Source organism: Octodon degus, unplaced genomic scaffold, assembly GCF_000260255.1.
Source record: "Octodon degus isolate 3935 unplaced genomic scaffold, OctDeg1.0 scaffold00149, whole genome shotgun sequence".
In the NCBI taxonomy this organism is placed as follows: Eukaryota; Metazoa; Chordata; class Mammalia; order Rodentia; family Octodontidae; genus Octodon; species Octodon degus.
Genome location: NW_004524725.1, coordinates 1483729 through 1505870, shown reverse-complemented (window position 1 = coordinate 1505870; position 22142 = coordinate 1483729). Strand labels below are relative to the sequence as shown.

Sequence of the window (22142 nt, the reverse complement as noted above, 5' to 3'; positions counted from 1 at the left end):
TTTTTTTTTTTTTTTTTTTTTTTGAGATAGGGCCTCACTATGTAGTTCAGGTTGTCCTTAAACTTACTTATATAGCTCAGGCTGGCTTCAGACTCAGGGTGATCCTCCTGCCTCTGCCTCAGCCTTCTGAGTGCTGGGGTTACAGTTTTGGGCCACCACACCTTACATAGAGTTTCTTTGTTTCATTCTTGTTTTTAACGAATGAAATTAGTGTCAGACCAGCATGTCTCGGTGAGAGAAAACAGACTATATTTAAGGTTATATGTACAGCAAATCCATAGCGATCCCCAGTCAGAGAAGGTTCTGCCCTTTAGGACATAGAATCTAATGAGAACCATAGGAAATCTGAAGCTATGCTAGCTGGGATTTAAACCATTTCTTTTTTCTTTAGTTCTGGGGATCAAACCTAGGGACTCATGCAAACACTGTGCCTCTGAGCTACATCACCAGCCCATTAGTTAGGCCTTAAGATCTATGTGACAGTTAATCTGATGAAAGCATGTAAAGTATTATCCTTCTGTCTACAATTATTTTTCCAAACAGAAAGACTTTCATTTTACATCCTAATCATTTTAGATGATTCCTGAACTATCTATAGAACATCACACTGTACAGTTCTATTTATTCATGTGGTAAATCAAATATTGAGACTTACTGTGTGTTAAATACTATAATTTCAGTAAGGACAACATTCAATGCACATCCTGAGCTGAGTCTAGAAGAACAGGACCTGTAGAGAAGTGGTTGTCCACCCCTTACACGTTTCTCTTAGGAAAGTCGCTAGTGACAGCTGCATTTGCTAAACCCAGGGACCATTTCTGAGCCCTTTCCTTGATGTGTGAAAGCAGTCAGTGCCCCCAGCTCCTCCCTGCACTACCCTTGAGATGCTCCTTGTCTTGCCCCCTGGGCCCCACGTTCCAGGTGTCCCAGCCACATGCCTTCTAGTTCTTAGCTGAGGGCCCAGGGCCCAGTGCTTTGGCTTCTTACCTTTCTGTGATTGCTCTCGGTGACTCAGTGAGACTCACGGCTCACCATTAAGCCAGGGACTCCCCGATACCTCTGTTCTTCCACTGCTGTACAGTTAACTACCTTCTTGACATTCCCCTGGAGATCCACTGGTCCTCTCAGACTTCAACACCTAGAGCCAACATCTCGATTCCTCCCTGTACCTTCCAGATGTTTCATCTCTGGCTGACTCCTTAAACTGTCTCTAGCATCCAGACCGTTCCTCTCTTCTCCCTCATCCAAGCTATCCTTATCTCTCAACTGGACTATGTTAAGAGTCTCCCAAATGCTACTGTTCCCCTTTCCCCTCATAGTTTAATCTCAACAGAGCAGCCAGACGAGCCTCATAAAATACAGAGAATTTCATGTCTCTTTTCTGCTGAGACCATCCCAGGAGCTTCCCATCTCACTCAGAGTTAAAAGCCAAACTCATTAGACAGCCTTCAAGGCTCTTCTCATGGGGCCTCTTCCTGCCTACCATTCTGTGGCTAAGGTTGTCTCTGTCACTCTCCCCCTGGGCTCTAGCAGGCTTCTGCCTCGGGGACATCACACCTGCTGTTCCCCATGCGGTGTTCTTCCTTCACTTCCTTCCGGTCTTGATTCCAATGTCCCTGTCTACTCCACCTTATTCCAGCACAAGATGTCATAGTCCCCTTCTCAGCTTCATTTTCTCCCTAGCACATGGTGAGTTTTATATACTGTGTATATGTTACCGACTTAATTTATTTTTTTACCTGCTTCTGATTAAAATGTAAAACTGATGAAAGTGTTTTTGGAGGGAGGAGGGTGCTATGTGGGTCACCATGTATCGTGAACATTGAGAACAACGCTTGGCTGATAGTAGGCACTCAGAAAATAGTTCCTGAGAGAATGAATTAGACTCATTGGTGTTTTTAATCTAAATTCGGGTGCCCCAGGGATGCTGATTTAATTGGCATGAGGACAGCCCAAGCATTGGTCGCTTTTGAAGGCTCCCTAGGTGATTCTAATGGGAAGCCAGGACTGCAAACCCCTGCCTCATGGTCCAGACTCCGCATTGTTTTTTCTCCTTCTTGAAATTTTTACCTCTGGCATAGCTATTGCATTCTGAGAAAATCCATTCATTTGAAAACTTAAACTGTAGAGAATGGTTTTAATGAAATTGGCGCTGTTGTCGGCTGGCATTTTGGGGTTTTAATTGGAGCATCTTTTTGGAGCGAGTGCAGTGGTCATTCATCTCTCTGTGGCCTTGGCTGAACTTGGATGCAAGGCGAAGACCTCACATTACAGAGACAAGTGTGCTCTTTGTTAATTTCCCAGTTGAGCATCAGACTTTGGTTTTTGTATTTGAAAAGTGTGAGGGAAGGTGAAGCTGGCTAATTATGAGCTTACATGAGCCTGGCTGCACTGTGCTCTGCACACTTAGCCCACGCCTCCGCGTGTCCATCTGTCCACTGTCTAGATTCTATTCGTCCTCTGGGGCCCAGGTGGGGCCTCATTCTCTGAGAAGCCCGCCCTCCTTGCCTGCCCCACAGTCTCTCTCAGAGCTCCTGGTTCATGCACTTGGTGTCCAGCCCCTGTTGATTTGGTTGGTGAACCCTTAGCTGAAGGTGCCTAGTCTCCCTCCTTCTCTCTAAGTGTCTAGGGCTCCTTTTCACCTGTGTGTCCCCAGAAGCAAGAAATGAGCAGCTGTTGATGGATTGGTTGAACTGCTCTTGGTTAATGCATGGGCCACATTGTCTCAGGAGCATTGCCTAGGGGAAGGATGTCACTTGTTAGTTGGAATTAGGGATCCTACCCTTCATGAACCCTGGCACTTTTCACACTGGCTTATCACTGACCTGCATCATTCTCATTTTATGATTTTTTTTGAGCAATAGAGTATGCATATACTTGTAAGATTTTAAATCTCAAGATTTTCTCTTTTTTCCCCCCTTCCCCTGTCCTCCCTTCAAGATTGTCACCCTTGTTTGAAAATGATATTCTTTAAACAATCACATTTTGCCTTATTTTCAAAATAGGATTCAAAGAAATAGAATTTAATCTGCCTTTTGGGCTGCTGACAGGAAGCTCCAAAACATGGCAACAGGGCCACTGGACAGGGCCTCTCTGATTGAGGGAGTGACTTTTCTATTAGAGCCTCATTATCAAGTTAACATTCTTCATTTCAGCAGCCTGGGGGATCAGGTAACCTGACACACTGGAGTGGAGAAAGGGTTAGAAACTAAGTTCTTAACACCTCTGTGGCCTTTTGAAGCTCTGAGCTTGGAGAGAAGTGATGTCATGGTGAGACAGGAAATGTTATAAAGCTGTAAAATGTCATAAACTGATTTCCATCTGGCCGTAAGAGATCCAGTGTGAGACCCAGCAAAGAAAAGCACATTGTGTTTTGTTTAGTTTTCTTTTTCTTTTTTTTTTTTTTTATAACCGAGTAAGGTTACTAGACCCGTGTATCACAGAAAGCTGGTGACATGGGGCACCTGGACTGTCCAGAAAGGTGTCTGGTTGGTCCTCATGGTGTCTTTGTAGGTAAGATGGAGCCAAACAGGGAACCAGACAGCAGGTGCTGCATAGGGCAGCTCCACGCCTGTACAAAGGGGCGGCTAGATTGTGCTGGAGACAAGGTCCCTGAGAATGAAAGACAGGCACGGTGGTGCCAGTGGCTTTATTCTGCCCTGTGGCTTTATCCTCTCCTGTGCAATCGTTTTACCAACAACCTGAATAAAGACTGAATAAAGATGTGGGTGACATGTTTATCCCGTTTGCTCATGACCCAGATCTGGGGAGCACAGTGACCTTATTTCACACCAGAATCAGATTCTAAATAGCCTCACAGGAAAGGCCAAGTCTTGCAAAAGTCAGCCAAGAGGCTTGAGTGAAGATCTTGCACTTCAGTCTGAAAAAGCCAACTACTTTTGTGATGGAACGGGCAGGAGCTGGCTGCTTAACAGCGGCCTTTGTGGATAGGGCTTAGGCAGTCCTGGACTGGGTGACCAATGCATGTTAGCCCATGATGGGCTCCTCAGATAGATAGCTCTAGGGGTGAGAGCCCCAGAAACAGAGCCCAGAGCTCTAGCGAGTCCCCCACGTGTAGACCACTGTGCACTGTGCTGGGCATGGCATGGCATAAGGCAGCATAGCCAGAGGCAAGGGCCTGACAGCACAGTGGTGAGAGAACCTTGCAGGGAGACGTGCTGCCTGCCAAGTCCTTTCTCTTCCAGCCTCTACCTCTCTGAACCATCACTTTCCCTGTCCTTTGCCAGTACCACACCTCCCCATCTGCTTCCTTCAGCTGCCCCCACCCTACAAGACCTCTATGCCAAGTAAGTTCAGCTCCCTCTGTGTCCTGGCTGCTAGGCATTGCCGTGAAGAAAAAGACCATCCAGCTCTTTGGTTTGGTGCAGGTATAGAATAAGTGGTCTCTAACCCCTCAGGCTGGGAGACAGGTGGGCAGTCCCCCTATGGTACCCGTACCTTCTCTGATATCTACACTAACCGCCCTCCCTCTGAACACCTGCCTTCTGCCTTCTCCTTCCATATTTAATGTCTTCGGAGACAGAAGCAGTAGAAACTCAGCCTTCCTGTTGACAGGTGCATCCAGCCTGCACGCCTTCCTTCCTGCCTCCAAGAACATCTCCCTCCTTCATCGAAGATGTTCCTTGACTCTCAGAACACTGTTGCTTCTTTCCTGACTGTGGTGGTCACGGTCTTCATTCCCCTCCTTTAGCCACTACGTCTCTACAGCCTTTCCTCACTAGGTGCAAACTTCCCCTTTCTTTAATGAATACCTCTTAGATCCTTAACAACCATCTTGCTTGAAAAAAGAAATGTCTCTAGTGGCTGTCCCTGCTTCATTTGTCCTCACCACTTCCTCAGTGTGCCAGGCTGACTGATTCCTGCGCCCTCTCCTCCAGTGAAGTGCCCGTACTCTCTCCCCTGAGAGCTTCCCAAGGTGGCAGGGTGACCAGCTTTCTCCTGTGAGACAGTATTGTCCTGGCTTCTACCACTGCTCTCCTGGTTCTCGTTCTACTTCTCAGGCCAGTACTTAGTCTTAATTGTCCCTCTAGGGTTTCCTGAATTCCTCTCCATGGAGGCCTTTGATTAATTTTTGTAGTAATCTTTATATGCCTTCTCCTCTTTTTGATTGAGTTTTGTGCTTTGCCTCTTGCCTCTTGACGTTCTCCTCTCCCCTCCCTGGTGATCTGAAGGGTGTCAAGCTCAGCCAGCACCTGCCTGCTGCTGATCCCTACAGCTGCACCTTCAGCTCCACCCTCCTTTGAGCTCCGGACTCACACTCCCAGTGCCTGCCTTCTGTGTCCTTCTGAACTCCTCACCTCCGTTACACCTGCTGCTCCTCCTCTGTCCCCTCGGTTGGCCAACAGCACTCCTACTCAACCAGCCATGGCCTGAAATGAGAAATCTGGGCTTGTCTCTTGTCACTCTATAGCTCCTTATATTAACACGTGGGAGGTTTGCAACTACAATGTCTGCACGATGAAATGCACAAAATATTTCAATGACTTTCTTTTTTTTTATTTTAGGGAAGGGTCTACAGGGTGCTCAGGGTCTCACTACTAGATCAGACTCATAGTGGTCCGCCTATTTACAGCCTCCCAAGAGCTGGGATTACAGGCACGTGCCACCACGCCCAGTCTCAATTGCCATCTCAGCATGCCCCGGGGGCAGGGCCGGCACAGCAGGCCCAGGGATCAAACCTCCAGCCCCTGCACCTGCTTGCAGGTGCTTTAATCTGCTGAGCTATGTGGCCGGCCCTTTAATGGTTTTCTTGTACAGGGTCACCAAGCCTCATTTCTGGCCCCAGAACCAGAGGAAGGCTGGAGCATGAAAGTGAAGTGAAAGAGTAGCAGCACATGTTGGGGGATGTTCTGTCCTTTACACCAGCCTCAAGGTGACGCAGGCTGCACTGAGAGACCATGCGGGTCCCTCTCCTGCAGGAAGACTGACACCATAAGATCAGGTGGCATCACTTTTAACAACTTTACCAACCTGAGAGTTTATTCAGCAGCTAATAAATCCCTCGATCTATTTTGTCTACATCATTTCACTTAGGCTTCCTACTAGATTTTGGCTCCATTTGTGGAGGAGGAACCAGAAACTCAGAGTGTCAGGCAGTTTTTTGTAGCTGTTCCAGCTGGGTAGAGACTTCGATCAGAGTCTCGGGATCCCCGAAGCCTACTTTTTTTCTTTCTTTTTTTTTTTTTTTTTTAAGCACGCCCTTGCCTTCCATTTAGCATTGGAAACCTACTTCAGAAGCATGCAGTCAGCTGTGTACCACATTGGTACAATTAAACCTTTGAGGATAATAGAAAGGAGCAATTCTTTGACTGAGAGCTTAAATTCAGAGCCCAGGCTCTCCTTAAGTCTGCTCCTTTATTAGCATATTACAGCTTCTCTCCATTTCTACTAATGCCAAGTACAATATTCTTTAGAGGCCACTGCCTCCAGTTTCCAGGAGGTCTGGAAAGAAACGAGTGGGAAAGGGTTAATGCTTCCCTATACTCAAAACAGTTTTTAATTAAATGCAGGTCCTCATTTCAGAGGCTCCTCCTGCTGTTCAAATAGCAGCCACCTTCATAAAGAAGGCTGAGGGGTCGGCGCTGGCTCCGGAAGAAAGGGGGATGCCAGGTATTGGGAGGACTTGAATACATGCAAATATTTGCTATATATATATATATATATATATATATATATATATATATATATATATATTGCCTCCAACACACTCTTCTGGTAGAAACCAACCTTCTGGTTAACCCAGCAGATAAGCATCACCGTGGGGAAGCGGTCAGCCTAGGATACTCACCTGGTAGAAAGAAGTCCAAGGGGACAGGTGAGGCACCACCTGAAATCTAAGCTGCAGACTCCACTAGGGATGCCCTGAGAGTAGTTATTTTTATAGCACTCATTAGCAGTCCTCAGAAGCAAGGAGAGCCTATCCTCTTACGCACACCAAGCTATAGGATTGCTTTCTCCGTCTCTCACCTGACCCTGGCCTCATTGTTCAAACACCCAGAGAGCTTGCTCAGCGTGTGGGCTTGAGGGCCAGGCAGGACTGCAGTAATTAAAATCTACTAATCATTCCCAAGCCTAGAGACAGAAATATAAAGCTCCTTCATCCTCATTTTTTACTGAGAGGTCCAGAGGCAAAACTGTACTTCTTATAACTGTGGAAGGTGCAGAGTAAGAAAGGGAGGAGGGATCAGAAGCGAAGACCAGCGAGGTCTGATATCCCAGCCAGTACTGCATTCTGACCCATACCTTATCTCTCGCTAGTTTTGAGACCCTGGGGTTGGGGGGAGGAACAATTACAGTCAATAATTCCCGAGGTCTTTTTAGGAATATCCAATGCACAGTTGGAGAAGAAAATATCTGAACACACAGTTGGAGCTCCATAATCCACAGATTGCCTGTCTTATGGGATTTGGGGGCTGCTACAACAAAAAATACCATAACCTGGAAAGCTGGTGGAAAACTGAAGTTCATTTTTCACAGTTCTGGAGGCTGGGAAGGCCAAGATCAGGATGCGAGCAGATTTGGTATCTGGGGAGGGCTCACTCTGGTTTGTGGCCAGTACCTCAAGGGCAAAAGGGGAAAGCCAGCTCTATAGGGTCTCTGTGATAAGGGCACTAATCCAGTCACAAGGGCCCCACCCTTAGGACCCAGTCACTTCCCGAAAGGCCCCACCTGCTGATGCCATCAGCTTGGGCATTGGACTCCAGCATGAGACTGGGGACAGAGCAGACTTGCTGATGACGGCCCTTCCTGCTGCTTGAGGAAGCGGCCTTTCCTGCTGTCACTGCTGCAGGTTCCCTCACATGCACAGTAGCTTGGACCTCAGCTTCTGTCCTGGATGAATACATTTCTCTAAATTAAGCTACTCATAAAAAAATATCCTGTTTCTGTTAGGAATAAGTTCCATGAATATTAAATGACTTGCAAGACATAAAAAATTCAGTTTTCCTTCCACTGACAGTGATTTTTTTTCCCAAGCCTTTAGAGATCATCTATTCTAACCTCCAAGTTTCTAAATGAACATACCTGGTGCAGAGAGGCACGGTGGCTTTGTCAGGGTCATACAGGAGAGAGTCTCCTGTAGGATTTCTCCCCACTGCTCCATGGGCCAGGATACAGGTACCGCGTATTCAGTGTTTAAATACATATACAGTTTAATTTTGAAGAGAGTTATTTTTAGACAAGAGGTTGTTTCACCTTGCATTTTTTTTTTTTTAAGGAAAAGAAAATAAACAAGTGGACTAGATTTGTCCTCTTAAGCCAATTTAGGAAGCATGCGCATTCTGTGCTGTTGAAGTTGGCAGGCCGGCGTCGTGCAGACAGACTGTTCTGGTCTGCTCAGATAGTTGTTGTCCCGAACGCAAATCTGACTCACGGGTGAGATCATGAGAAATCTGGACTATTTTTCTTGATGACTTTTTCTTTCCTATTCCAGTTTTCTTTTGCGGTATTTGGTTCCATGTGATACCCACGCTGGCCAACAGAGCCTTGAAATGTTTGTTCCTAGGATGCTTACTGCTCTTGGATGAATCACAGGACAACAGGAACAAGTCTGACCATGGACTGTATGTGGCCTCGGTGGGGACATGTAGGGGAGGGGTGCGTTTGCATGAGCGAGTATGTGGTGGCATCCTGGCAAGGGGCCTTTCCACCCTGGCATTTGAGCTTCCCCAATGCAGCACTGTTCTCATTCAACAACTGTTCCCTCAACAGTCACCTTTGGCTATGTATTGGTGGCGCAGTGGTGACTCGGATCTATCATGGGAGGAGGGAGGTTATTTACAGTTAAATAAGTAAACAGTATGTAGGCTGTATAAAGCTAATGATAGCTGCAGTGACCACTGAGCCTTCGAGTTTTGGTGGAGATTTTTATTCACTTAACATGACAAAAAATTCTTTCTCCTCCAGCTAGCAGCAGCCCAGTGCAGGAGCGCTCCATCAGGTGCTGGCTCTCCTCTGCACGGTGATTCAGAGAAGAGGCTTTTTCCATCCTGCAGTGGCCTGAGCTCTTAGGGATGCAGGTACTCTGTCTGCCTCTAGCTGATGGGTGGGGAAGAGGTTTTGGGGAGAAGACACAGATGTTTATGAAATGTCTTGCATAGCAGGGGTTCACAACAACCTGTCACGTTTCAGTGCAGGCAACTGACCGTGTGGCCCCAGTCAGCTACAGTGGGGCTGGGAAGCAGAGCTGCAGTGGCTGTGCACCACCTAGCAGGGGAACGCCTGCAACTTTGGGAGTGCACAGAATTTCATGTTTGACTGCTGAGCTGGATGTTAAATTTTAGCAGGAGATGTATTCCACAGGCCCGTATGAGAGGCATCTGGCCTGGATATGGAGTCATCCTTCATTTTCTCTTTCCCTCTTCTCCCTGAGCTGGATTTCCACTCTCCAGCCCAGCTCCCCTGTGTGTCTTTACCCCATTGCACCACCTCTTCTGGGTCTGCCCTTATGTCCCACTTCACCTTGCCCTTCCTGTGGTGAAGACAGAAGCATTTCTCCCAAAGGCCTTTGCTTTGCTGGTCCCACAAATCCAGTTTGCAGGTACATGTCCTGCTCGTCTCCTTAGTCAAAGCAAGGAGACTTTTATTGATTGGGGTTTGAGAGGCAAGAGGAAGGCACTGATCAAATCTGCTCACCAAAGTCTTGCATGGCATAAACCTCAGCATTTAGAGAGCAGAGCGAGTCAAGGCAGGCCCAGGAACATGGAGTAAAAAGGAGGCCTGTGCAACCTTCCAGCAGCTGGGAGAGGGTGCTCCAGCACTCTGCAGGAGAAGAGGCTGCCCAGAGCTCCAGGCTGCCTGGGCTCAGGAGCCTACGCTTCCAGCAGTGGGTTTCGTGAGTTGTTTCTGAGAGTCTGCCTATGGAGAATAGGTGAGACGGTCTTCCGCACACACGCTGAAGGAGGAGTGGAACACTCCCGCGGGGGGCAGAGCTGTCCTTGGGAGCAGCGCCTCTCCTCTTCATCCAGGGAAGAGGAAGCGTCAGCTCTCCGGCCAGCTTCAGTCTCCACACTGCAGCTAGAGGGCGGAGCGTGGGATCCCCGGGGTCCACACTATCCTGGAATGCAGCTCCCCATTCCAACAGTCCCAGAATCTTATAAAGGAACACGGGGTTTTAATTTCTGACTATAAGAAATGAGCATGTTTCTCTTGTGGCTATACTTATCTCCTTATTCAAAAAAATATTTTCGTACTAATTATTTTTAATGGTCTCCAAGAAAAGTGCCTTTTGCAATTATTTTGACAAGTTCATACATGCACGGGGTCTGCTGATCCTGCATTTATGAGGTGGCGGCTGTTTTTACTGTTTAGGTTACCACTAGAGTCACCTAAAAATAGACCAGTGAACTGAGTACTGAAGGAAAACTTGGCAGGATGACCGAGGAAGGGGGTCGCACTCGCCCCTTTGGCTCTCGGCGTAGTGCTGTCTGTCTTTCTGCTACCTCGTGTCAATCTGAAGGCTGGATTTTCTGAAGCCACGGGCTGAGCTAATACGCCACAGGAGCATAGTTGTGGCGTATTTATTCTTGCAGGAATAAAGGGGGCAGAATTAGGGCAGAATGTCCAAGATGTGGGGTAAATCTGGAAGGTCAGGCAGAGTCCATCGGCATTAGCAGCCGTTCTCCGCCACCCACGCAGCCTGCCGGGATCTCCCACCTCAAGCCCACACTGCCATCAGGTACTGAAGGAACACCTGCTATGTGCCTTCTAGGCACGAAGGGTGGCGAGGGGAGTGAGATGTTCAAAGCCCTGGCCTGCATGGCCCTCACACTGTGGCAGGGGGAGGATGACCAGAAACAAGCCAACTATAGCAGACACAATGGGACTTCAGTAGGAGAAAGCACTTCTTAAGGGGGAGAAAAGGCTGCAGAGATGGCTCAGTGGCGTAAGCCCCTGCCTTGAAGGAAAAAAAAAAAAAAGGTTAAGAGTATGGAGGGGACTTTGCTAGCATATGGCCAGTGAAGGCTGCTCTGGAAAATGACATTTGAGCAGGATAAGGAGGTGTCAGTGAGGCATTGGAGGAAGGGGAGTTCCCGAGAGAGGATCGCAAGGGCCTTGAGAGGTGGTGCTCAGGGCTGGGAGAAAGGCAGGCTGTGTGTTCAGCGTGCTGCCGCAGTCCTTGCCTGTCCTCTCCAGCCCTGCAGCAGGCCCCCTCCCACTGCAGGAGTCCTCCCCAGGCCACAGGAGCCCCTGTCTGCCCTGCAGAAGCCCTGCCCCATCCTGGCATGCCCCTTAAGTACGGCTCCCCGAGCCTGGTTCACCAAAAGGCAGGGGCTTGTGGGGCTGATGCCTGCTGCAGAAGGGCAGGGTCTGGAGAGAGCGGCGGCCTCCCACAAATCACCTTGGGCTCACTGCTGTAGTCTCACACAGCTGCTCCTAGAGACCTATCCAGTCTTTACAGGAATTTGCCTTCTGGAATGAAGGAAGGAATTGACGAACACAAATAACTTGTGCTCCCCATTTAGAAAAAGCCACTTGGAAGTTGGCAGCTCTTCAGCCTCTACTTTTGCTTCCTCTAATCCGTGGTGCTGCCCACTGCAAGCAAGTGCTCCAGCCCAGAAGTGGGTTTTGACTTTCTGCACAGAGTTCTGGAGTCAGGGCAGGCTCGACCGCTGCTTGGGAAGCTCCTCAGGTCTTTCTCGTTAGCGGCTCTGTTGCTAATAAATCCTCTGCAATCTTCTGCCTTCGTCGGGGCCTTATGACATATTTGCCTGTCAGGATCATTTGGGTTTCGGAGTTTGGGTCTCCTGCTGTTCCTAATGTCATCAGCGGGTAGTGATAACCCAGGAGGAGATTACGTTCTGGGCTCGTGCGTAGATGAGCTTTAAAAACATCAATCTTATCTGCAGGCAAATATGGCTAATGATAGACTAGGGAAAATGAAATAATTCCAATTCTGCGGTGAGTGCTTGGCTGTTTCTAAAGAGCCTGCTTTTTAATGAAATGCGGTAGAGAATGAAGGACGAGGTAGGAAGGTAGAAATAGCTAGGGGAAAGGTAGGAGCAGGTAGGAATTCCTCATTATTTTCTGCTGTTGTTGCTGCTGCTGCTGCAATAACAATTAATGCCCCAATCATGGCAGGCACAGTACTGACCCCACTCAGAGGGGGCTGGAGCTGGACCACTTGTTCTCTACCTGCCTGTGTAAGGGAAAAACGCCTTTATCTCAAGGGATTTCCATGGGGGCCATTTTGCCCCAAGGGACATTGGCAGTGTCTGGAGAAATTTTATCACTGGGGACATCTAGTGAAGAGGCCAAATGCACCACTATATATAAGAGGTGATTAAAAACTGTGGTGAATGTTTACAATTTTAAAAATTTATTACAGAAAAAGACACACAGCCATTAGTCCCACTCCCAACACACTTGTCCCAGCCTTCTGGCCACTCTGCAGCAGCTCTGGAAGTCCTCTTTGGTGAGTGTCTTCATAAAATGTGATGGCAGATCAGACCAACACTGCCGAGCGCCCAGCCAGCAGAAAGGCAGGTGCGGGAACACGCTGCGGTGTGCTCCGCCCACCTTACTCCCCAGATCTGGCCTAGTGGAGCTTCTGGCTCTCTGCTTAAGTCAAAATGACCTTGAAAGGTGAACACTTTGAACAGACCTCAGAGGTCAAGGCAGCCATGACAGCACAACTAGAAACTATGCAGGACATCAGAACGGGTTCAGAAAGAGGCAGGAATGAGGAGATGGGCATGCCCACGGGAGGGGGTGTGTTATGAGGGAGACTGATGGCAGCGTCTTTTACTGTAATGAATTTTTTAATTTCAACATTCACCATACTTCTAGACCACACTTCACTGTGACAATGCATGGGACAGCCCCTGCCCCCAAAAAAGAAAGATACAGCCACCGCTGGCAGTAGTGGGCCGTCGAGCAGTGTCCACTACTGTGGGCTGGCATCCAGCGAGGACTGGCTCTCGCCCCCCTTCGCAGAGAGTGACTCTGTCTCCAGGTGAAGGCCTGAAGGGCGCCCTGGGAAGGAGCTAATACTAATCTAAATTCTACAAGTAGGACTTCAGACAGATCGCATGACTTTCCTAAACTCACACAGATTTTTTTGTAACAGAGGTGAGATCAATGAGCAGGAAAAAAACTGAGAACTTTTGCAAAAGAAGGACTTTGGAGGCCTTTATGACCTACTTTTTTTTTTTTTTTTTTTTTAATGTATTTACTACAGGGTCTACAGGATCTCACTACACAGATTGGATTCCTAGTGATCCTCTTGTTTTCAGCCTCTCAAGCTCTGGGATTATAGGCACGCGCCACCACACCCAGTCTCAATCACCATCTCAGCCCGCCCCAGGGGCAGGGACAGCGGGGCATGCTGGGGATCGAATTCCCTGTTGCTGAATCTGCCTAAGCAGGCGCTTCAGTTCGATGAGCTATCTGGCCAGCCCTATGCTCTGCTTTTGAATTATTACCTCATTCATGCCATAACTGTTTGTTGAGTGGTATGAAGCCAGCACTCTACTTCTATCACCTGAATGAACATAAAAGCTGCCTAAAGCATTCCATAAAATGATAATAATAATAATAATAATAATAATAATAGTGGAGAACACTTATTGACAGTTGATTTGGGGCAAGCACTATTGCCCCCCTCTCTACTCGCCTTTTATCTCAGCAAATCTTCCCCACCCCCTGCCAGCAGGTATAGTTATTCGTCCCATTTCATGGGTAACAAAACTGAAGCTTGAGGAGCAAGTGAGGTGAGAGAACTCTGAGCTTTGTTCTAATGCGTTCCAGAGCTGAGCTCCTCACCTGAACTCTCCTCTTTCCTACATAAAGACTAGAAATTAAATCGTGTCACAGGTAGGAGATGGTTGTTTTTAGTGTCTTGACCAAAACTGAAGGAGGAATATAGCTGTTTTCCAGCTTCTGTCACCCATGTCATGGGGGGTGGGGTTGCTAGGTTTTTTTGGACTCTTGAGGAATATCTGGACATTTATTTAACTTGTTATTTATTTGTTTTTTGAGCAACTCTTGTGCCAGGAAAGTGGCTAAGCACTTGGAAGGGTCACCAATGAGCAAAATACCTGTCTTAGTTTAATTCTACCCAAAGCGGACCCTGGCCAAGGTTGTAGAAATTGTTGTGAGAAAGAGGGAGGAAAGAGGAAGAGGGGACATTGATGCAAGGGAGCTACTGACGCGACTGTGGGCCAGCAAGGGCTCCTCCCTCCGTGGACTCCCGAGGCCCCTGTGTGGTACAAGCCTCAACGTTGCCCCAAGATGTGTGGCCACGGACCAGTGCTCTCTCCACAGACCTCCGCCCTTCTTCATTTGTTTGTTGCGTGTTGGTCTGGGGGCACTCACTCCCTGGCACCTCCTGATGTAGGAGATAGAGAGCTTCAGAGAACTTCTGTGGTCTGCTTTTACATGATCTCCAGGGGAGGTGGGCGGGACCACCACCTCTGCTGCAAGCCATGTCCTGCCCTCAGGTCATTCATAGTTACTGGTGCAGGGAGATGCACAGAATTCACAGTACCGTGAGACAAGGGGAAGATGAGCATAAGGAAAAGAGAGCAGTAAGAGAGATGGTGACTCCAGGAGGGGACAATAAGGAAGGCTTTCAGAGAAGGTGACATTGAAGAGCTAAGCGCCTTCTAAAAATAGATTCTTATCACCAGCATCTGCCTTATTGTCTTCTCTAGAACACACCACATGTAATGTTGTGTTGAGTACTGCCTGGTCGCCAATGTTGGAGAGCTCTGAATTCCTCTCTTCCTGTGCATGTTGTATTGTGCCAAGATGTTCTCGTGGTCTGCACTGGCAGCTGGAGCGTGGGTCGCTGTATTCACAGCAGCCAGCGCCTCTAAGCCATCGTCCTTGACATTGTGTAACAAAGAGCCTTGTGCTAGCTCCATGGCCCTGCACGTCCACTAGAGCTGACTGTCCTTCAGAGTGCAGGGCTTTTGGTGTGAAGTCTTAGGTAAGAGGCCAACCTGCCCAAGCCTGGGCTCCTCAGTGGTCATCTGAGGGTGGCTACTCATGACCTACACCAATACTCAGCAAAAGATCTGGAAGCCAAAAGCAGACACACAGATCACATGGAGAGCCTGTAAAACACAGATTTCTGGATGACCAACCCCGGAGGTTGTGATTTGGTCACTGTGAATAAGGCATGAGGCTTTGAGTTTAACAGCTCCTTCTTTTGTTGATGCTGCTGTTTAGTAGTCCCGTTGATATCTGGGGTTGGGCTCTACCTACCCTGCGCCAGTACCACTTTATTATGGTAACACCAAAAAATGTCTCCAGACTTTAGCAATTGCTTTCTGGGAAGCAAAATTCCCCTACTTGAGAACCCTTGACCTTGGTGTTTTAAACTACTGCTTCTCGCAGGTTAAGGCTCATGTCAGTCAGCTGGAAGCCTTGTTAAATATGCAGATTCAAATGCAGCAAGTCTGGGATGGGGCCTGCGTGTGTTTCTGTGGCACTACTGCCAACTGGACCACAGGTTGAGGAAGAGTGGAACACCTCCAGTGAGCGCCCAGCTTTGGCTGGACCCAACGCTTGAAAGTTCCCTGCAGTAATGTACGTCAGCCAGACCCTGTGGCTCTCTCTCGTTCCTTTGGGTGGATTAAATCTGTGGCTGCTGCTTCCTTTGTCCAATTGGTAGCCCTGCTCATCCCAGGAGGGATGAGCCTCCCTCAAAGAGAGCCAGGAAATCTATTCTCCTTTGGTGCATACGAGGATCTCATGAGTCCCTAAAGGGAACTTTGTACTTTTGAGTGTTGTCCTTTTAAAATTTAAGTATTAAAGGGGAAATGAAACAGAAGGAGGAAGAGGGCCTTCCTCAGGGTGGGCCAGGAGCTCAGGCATGCCAACCTGAAATCCTAGGTGATTCAGTGGTCTAAAGAGCAGGGGGGTGGGGTGGGGGGTGGTCTCAGAGCCAAAGAAGGAGCTGCAGTTATGGAACAGTGCAGAGAAGACCCAAAGCAGATGGGGCTAGAGGGCGGGTCCATTTGCATACTACTGGACCCCAGGAATTTTTCTAGTAATGAAACTCTTTGCAGACTTCCAGAAGTGCTGTCACTTTGCCCATTGTTATTTTTAGCCATTGTCTGTTTCCTATTGTTAGGAAGAGTAAAAAATATCTTAGAAGACCTTTCATTCCAGGCTTGAATGAAAAGGTTTGGGATCCTGTAGTGTGCAGGAGGTAAGTGGCTACTGTCCCGGGAACACCCCCTGAAGAAGGCATCCAGTGATGGGGAAGGAGAAGGCAGCTGACCTCTAAAGGAGGGGTGCTGGGGTGCCCCACTGAGGCATGCCCAGTGGGAATGCAGGCTCCATCCCCGGTAGGCTCTTAGCTGTAAGCACTAGGGTTGTAGGGCTCTGGGGATAGGACTGTGTTCCTGTGGTGCAGAGTGTGCGTATTGAATGAGGAATCAAGGTACTTTCTCACTACTCATTTATATGGGAGAATTATTCCAAGCTCTGAAAGACAAGTTGCACCCAGGCACAGTAGAATGTGCATGCAGTACTGGCTGCTCAGGAGGCAGAGGCAGGAGGATCCCAAGTTTCAGGCCAGCCCCATCAGCTTAGAGAGCTGTGGCTCAAAATACAAAGGGCTGAGTATATAGCTCAGTCGTGGATCTCCCGCCTATTGTGAGTGAGGCCCTGCCTTTTGTCTCCACACTGTCCCCCCAACAGAGGAAAAATGCAGACAGAGAAAAGAATCATCAAGTACAAACTCTTCTGTTAAGACTCCTGCTGCCTGGGCTTGGGATGCTACGTCTGATGTGACTTACAGCACTATTTAGCCCTGTACAGAACAGCAGGATATAGTCCTTGGTTTTCCAGGAGAAGGGATGTGTGCGTGAGGTGGGCTCTGTGAAGATGCGTGTGGGATAGAGTAGAAGGTTAGTCAGTGTGAAGCACCGCATGGCTTCTCCTCTGTGCTAGGACCTGGTCCCCAAAGTGATGGCATTTGAAAGCATGTCCCCTGGAAGGTGATAAGGGCGTAATGACAGAGTCCTCACATTCACGTCTGTCTAAGAGGAGGCACCAGAAGGCTTGTGTCTTGTCTTTCCTTTTCTCCACCATGTGAAGGCATATCCAGAAGCAGGCTGTCATCAGGAACCAGATCTGCTGGGCCCTGGAGCTTAAACTTCCATCCTCCAGAACCGTGAGAGCTAAGCTGTTCATAAGCCACACCGTTGAAGGAAGTGCTTTGTCCTAGCAATCTGAGTGGACTAAGACAACCAGTGAGAGGGCCTAGACCAGCAGGATTCCAGATACTGCCTCAAAAAGACAGATACCAGTCAGGGCCGATGCGTCAAACTGGTGAGAAATGAATAAACTAAGGGCAATATGCTGAGTTTTTCTTTTTTCTTTTCTCACTATGCAGCTCAGACTCATAGTGATCCTCCTGTTTTCAGCCTCCCCAGGACTGAGATTACAGGCATACACCACTACTCCTGGACTCTGTGGCCGGCTCAGCCTGTCCTGGGGGTGGGGCTGGTGTGGCACGTGATGTTGGGGATCAAACCGTGGTCCCTGCACTTGCCTAAACTTGCCTAAGCAGGAGCATTAGTCCACTGAGCTATCTCACCAGCCCCCTTATACTCACTTTGAAGAATGCCTGTGAGTTGTACTTATAGCCTTCCTCCGCATGAGGTTATACTGTCTTGCCGTGAAAGTATGGCATTTCTCAATGATATTTATTTAGCATTTTTACTGACTGAAATTCTAAATAGTTTTGTTCCAACAATACTTTATAATATTTGTATTGCCCTGTGAAGTCCAGATCTGTAGGAACCACTGAATGAGAGAGCAGTTAGGAATTAGGGGTACAAACTGGTAACATCCTGGACTCCACAGTCACTGTAGTGGGTTTGGCAAGGAGAGGTTAGAATGTTGTGGATTTGAGTCCGATGCCTTGGTGACTGGTAGGAACTGCCACAGAATGTGGAAGTTGAAGAGAGAATGGGTCTGGAGACAGAGGGAGCATTTGGGAGTCACAATCATAAAGCACTGATGGTTGCTGTTGGTTGAGGGTGTGATTCTGTGAGCTCATTTCCGTGACTTCTTTTAATCCATGTGACAGCCTGTGAGGCTGGGGCTGTTGTGGCTTCACTCTTACAAGTGAAAGCTGCAGAGGTGGTACATCTTCTGACACAGAGCAAAGAGTGTGCAGGATGGAAATGCGAGCGTCTGGGGGCCTAGAGCCCAAGAGGGCACCCTGTCACTGTTCTGTGTGACATCTCCATCTATGACAACTGGGTGCTGTGGTGGAATGGGGCGTAAGGGTAAGGGTAGAAAGAGAGAAAGAATGGAGATTAAGAGTATTTGAACAGGAGGCCCAGAAACCCCCAAGCCCTGTCTCCTGCCAGTCCATCCTGTGAAGGAAAGCACAGGTCCCCCAGGGCCCCTCGGTCCTGTGTCCCATTGTGGAATTGCTCTTGGGCTGGTGGGAGGTGGAAGTCCAGGTGCGGTGGGCTACTTCCCACCTCACCCCTCATTCCCAAGTCCTCTCAGATCCTCTTATAAGTGAGTAGAGGCTGTGCAGGGACAACTCAAGGAAGGAACTTTTGGAGGGGGACCTAGACCACCCTGCCTTCATTGGCTCTCAGTCATCTCAAAGGAGTCATAGTAACAGGAGCCATGATTCTGAGCCTTGTGCTGAGGGCTTATATGGAATAATAATTTTAAAATACTCCAAAAAAGAAGGAGGAAAAGCACTTGTTCTATTGTAGCTGCCCCTTCCGCTGAGGCCTTACTCTCCAGAACTATGTGGCCTGGTCCTCAGTGCTATCAATCCATCAAGATGTCCTTGTGCCTGGAAGAACTCTGAATTCCTTAGTCATAAACATTTAGATAACAAAGTTCTCATGTCCTCAACTCATCCCAGGAGGGGAAAATGCCCCACTTGTGCTCATCAATTTACCGTTTGGACAAATGTTAGACTAGTTATGAGTGAGCTTAAGACTCCTCTCTCAATCACTCACTTCTTCGTCCAATCAGTTATTGATTTAGCAAGCGCGTATTAATGACTCACTGCAATCCATGCTGCATAAAGTAAAACCAAAAAAGCGCACATCTCTGTATTTAAAGCGTTCATACCTCTTAGCGTACTTGAAGCAGGACAATGGGATAACAGATTTCCTATACGGACACACGACAGACCCCAAATGTCCAGAAGGAGTGGTCTGAGAATAATAATGTACTGTCACAAGAACTAGCTCAGGGTCCTGAGAAGGCCTCCATGGTTCCAGTGGTATATGTGATGATTATTTTATCATATAGACGTTGACCCCGTAGACAAGAAGGCCACCTTCGTCCCATCGCTCTCAGTGGCCTCACAACATCCATCGAGGCCCAGCCTCTGAAAAGGCCCACCCCATGACACTGCCCTGCCACAGACCAAGCTTCCAACCCATAGGCCTCTGGAGGACAAACCATGGCACTGCCCACCATCAGGATCTTCTAGGGGCCAGGGAGATGGCTCAGTGGAATAAGCGCTTCCCTGGCAAGTGCAAGGGCCTGAGTTCAATCCCTGGTTCCGAAAAAAAAAAAAAAAAAAAAGGATCTTCTTGGCACAAGTCTGATGGTGACACTAGCCTCCCTTTGCAGCAAAGTCTGGTCAGGAACAGAGCAGGTTTGGGGAAAATGACAAGCCTTTGTAGACATGCAAAAGAAAGACCTCTGCCCATCTGTTAGACCAGAGACAAAATCAGAATAGTTTGGAATTGAAATAAAAATCTCACAGACCAGCGGCTCCTGGGGGATAAGAACGGGCTGGCTGTGGGATTCAGTCTTCTGAGAGTGAAGGAGAAACTTTGCGCCTGAAAATCCCATTTTACAACAGTACTCTTCATTCATGCCAACCTCAGAAACATAAGTCTTCCTGTGCTGCTGAGAGGGGCTGGAACCACCCTGTATGTGGCTCCTGAACCTGTGGCCAGACTCTGGCCACCGGTGAGCGCACGCTGGCAGCCAGGAACAGGCCCATGGCTCTGCAGCCTGGCCTGGTAGACACTGTGTCGGCACACGCAGCTCAGTGACTCTGCTGCTCACTGGAAATGATGCGGGGTTGGCCTTGAAATCCCCGGCCAGGCTCCAGCCCCTGCTGGGCGTGTGAATTTCTCCCTCCATGGGCCAGGGAGCTTTGCCCAGTTTGCCAGCTTGTTTCCGGTCACTGGGAGAGAGAGCCCCGGCGTGGCTGGCTGAGCTCGTGCTTCTGTGTGCTGCTGCTTGTCTCCTCAGACAATGCTCAACTTCTGACACCAAGTCAGAATTCCTCCCCAGGACTCCTCTCGTCTTCCAGTCCACAAGGTCAGCCAACATCTGTAAGATAATTATTGCCATATCTGGAAATCGATTCGCTTTGTCCATGAAGGGAGGCCTTGCTGGGTATCTCTACATGCTCCAAGCATGATCCTGCCGCTGGGTGGGAAACTCACCTCTAGTTCCTTTAACATACGATAAACATGAAAGGTCTAAGAATATTGGTTTATCCATAAAACACCTATTTAATTTGCAATGAACTCTTTGTTCTGGGTTTATTTTTAGATTTAGTGAAAAGTTAGAGAGAAAGTAAGAGTTCATCCTTTCCTCTCTGTTTTTTGAATGCTGAAGATTAACGTAGTCCCTTAGACACCAGGCAAATGCTTTGTCACTAAGCCATAACTCCAGGCCTATTTCCCCGCTAGCATCCTGCGTGGCCACCGTCCACTTGTCACCTCACGGCACATTTCTACTAACAAAACTCCTCACTTTATTCAGATTCTGTGACTGTCCTTTGTCAGTTCCAGGATCCCATCCAAGATACAATAGTACATTTAGTAACATCGCTGCTTAGTAGCAGAGAATTTTAGTTCAAGGCATTAAAAAGCAAGAAAGAATAAGTAGCATCAATTATGGGATCATTTACAGGGAATATATTTTTCCTCTCTACTAATGACTGAAATCTGACTGACACCCATTATCTCTGGCTGTGAGCAGCAGATGGTATTGATTTGTTATTGGTACCCTAGACTTTCTGTAGACTAATAGTCCTATATGAGTTTGAATCCGAGGATTTTTGTTCATTAGTTTAATGTCCCCCATATCTAACTCTGTGCCTGCACCTTCCCTCAATAGAATGCATATGGTTCCCCACATATATGCACTAGGTATGTGTCATATGTGATGCCCGTATACATGTCTGCATATGCCTTTCTTCCCTAACACTAGCCTTTTCTGTCATACTCAATCATGAAATGTTATGTAGATTTTTCAAGACTATGAAATGCTTCAAAAATTACTTATCTATAATAAAATACTTTTAAAAGTCAGGAGAGGCATTGCTTCCAGATATCTAGAGGCCAATCTTAACAACTGTTACTGCTCCCAGGGTATATGGTACTTTTGATGAATATAGAAACTCCATTGAAGAGCCCCAGCTGGCCAGAGCTAGTTTCCTAGAAAAGAAAGAATGCTAAAGAGGTCTTTTCTCTGACTAAATATGTTGCAGTAACATAGTTTAGATTACTCTACCAAGAGCAAAAAATGTACACTACAGGACCGAAAAAGAAAGGTTTAATTTGGGGGGGAGCAATGTATTTTTTCTTCCCTCTAAGACCTGCAAAGGGAACGCTGTGATTGAAAAATCAGACCCAAGAGGTAATTCTTAAGGACCTGGGAGTGGTTACTGAAGAGGAGGTAAGACAACTGCAAGGGACCCGGCTGTGAAGCACGTGGGCTGCATTTCCTACGGGAGCAGGAGGTGGCCCGCTGCAGGGCTTCGCCAGAGGCTCGGGTTGCGCTTGGCCAGGAAGTGGCAGTATTTTCACGGAAGCTCCCATGTCTGTGATCCTTTTAAGTCTGAGTGTTCAAGACCAGTGCGGATCCTTTTATTTGTTCCGAGGTACCACGTCCACAGTTGGGCAAATTGCACCAGAGAGAATATGGGTGACAATGTGACAGCTCTGTTTCTGGAGGGCTGGCTTCCTCTAAAGGTGGTTAATTTGGAGAGGAAGAATAGTACACTTGCCTTTCTAATCAAAAACAAGGCTTTATTACAACAAATAAGGCTAGCACTAACTGATACTATTAGCTTTCTATTTAAATGAGGTATGCTTTTAAAGGCTAAAGAAACATAAAGCCAAGGCCTGATTGGAAGGCAGCTATGCTCACCACTA

At 47.9% G+C, this 22142-nt stretch overlaps 1 protein-coding gene across 5 annotated transcripts in view; it reads left to right on the top strand.

Moving 5' to 3' along the window:
* Positions 1 to 22142, top strand: part of Pdzd2 (PDZ domain containing 2) — a 401332-nt gene that overhangs the window by 14093 nt on the left and 365097 nt on the right. The window contains exon 2 of one of the 5 annotated variants that reach the window (XM_023702359.1): positions 8926 to 9038. The exons of the other annotated variants lie outside the window; for them this stretch is intronic. The gene's annotated coding sequence lies outside the window, so the exon portion shown is untranslated. The remainder of the gene's footprint in view (positions 1 to 8925; positions 9039 to 22142) is intronic. 5 annotated transcript variants of the gene reach the window in all.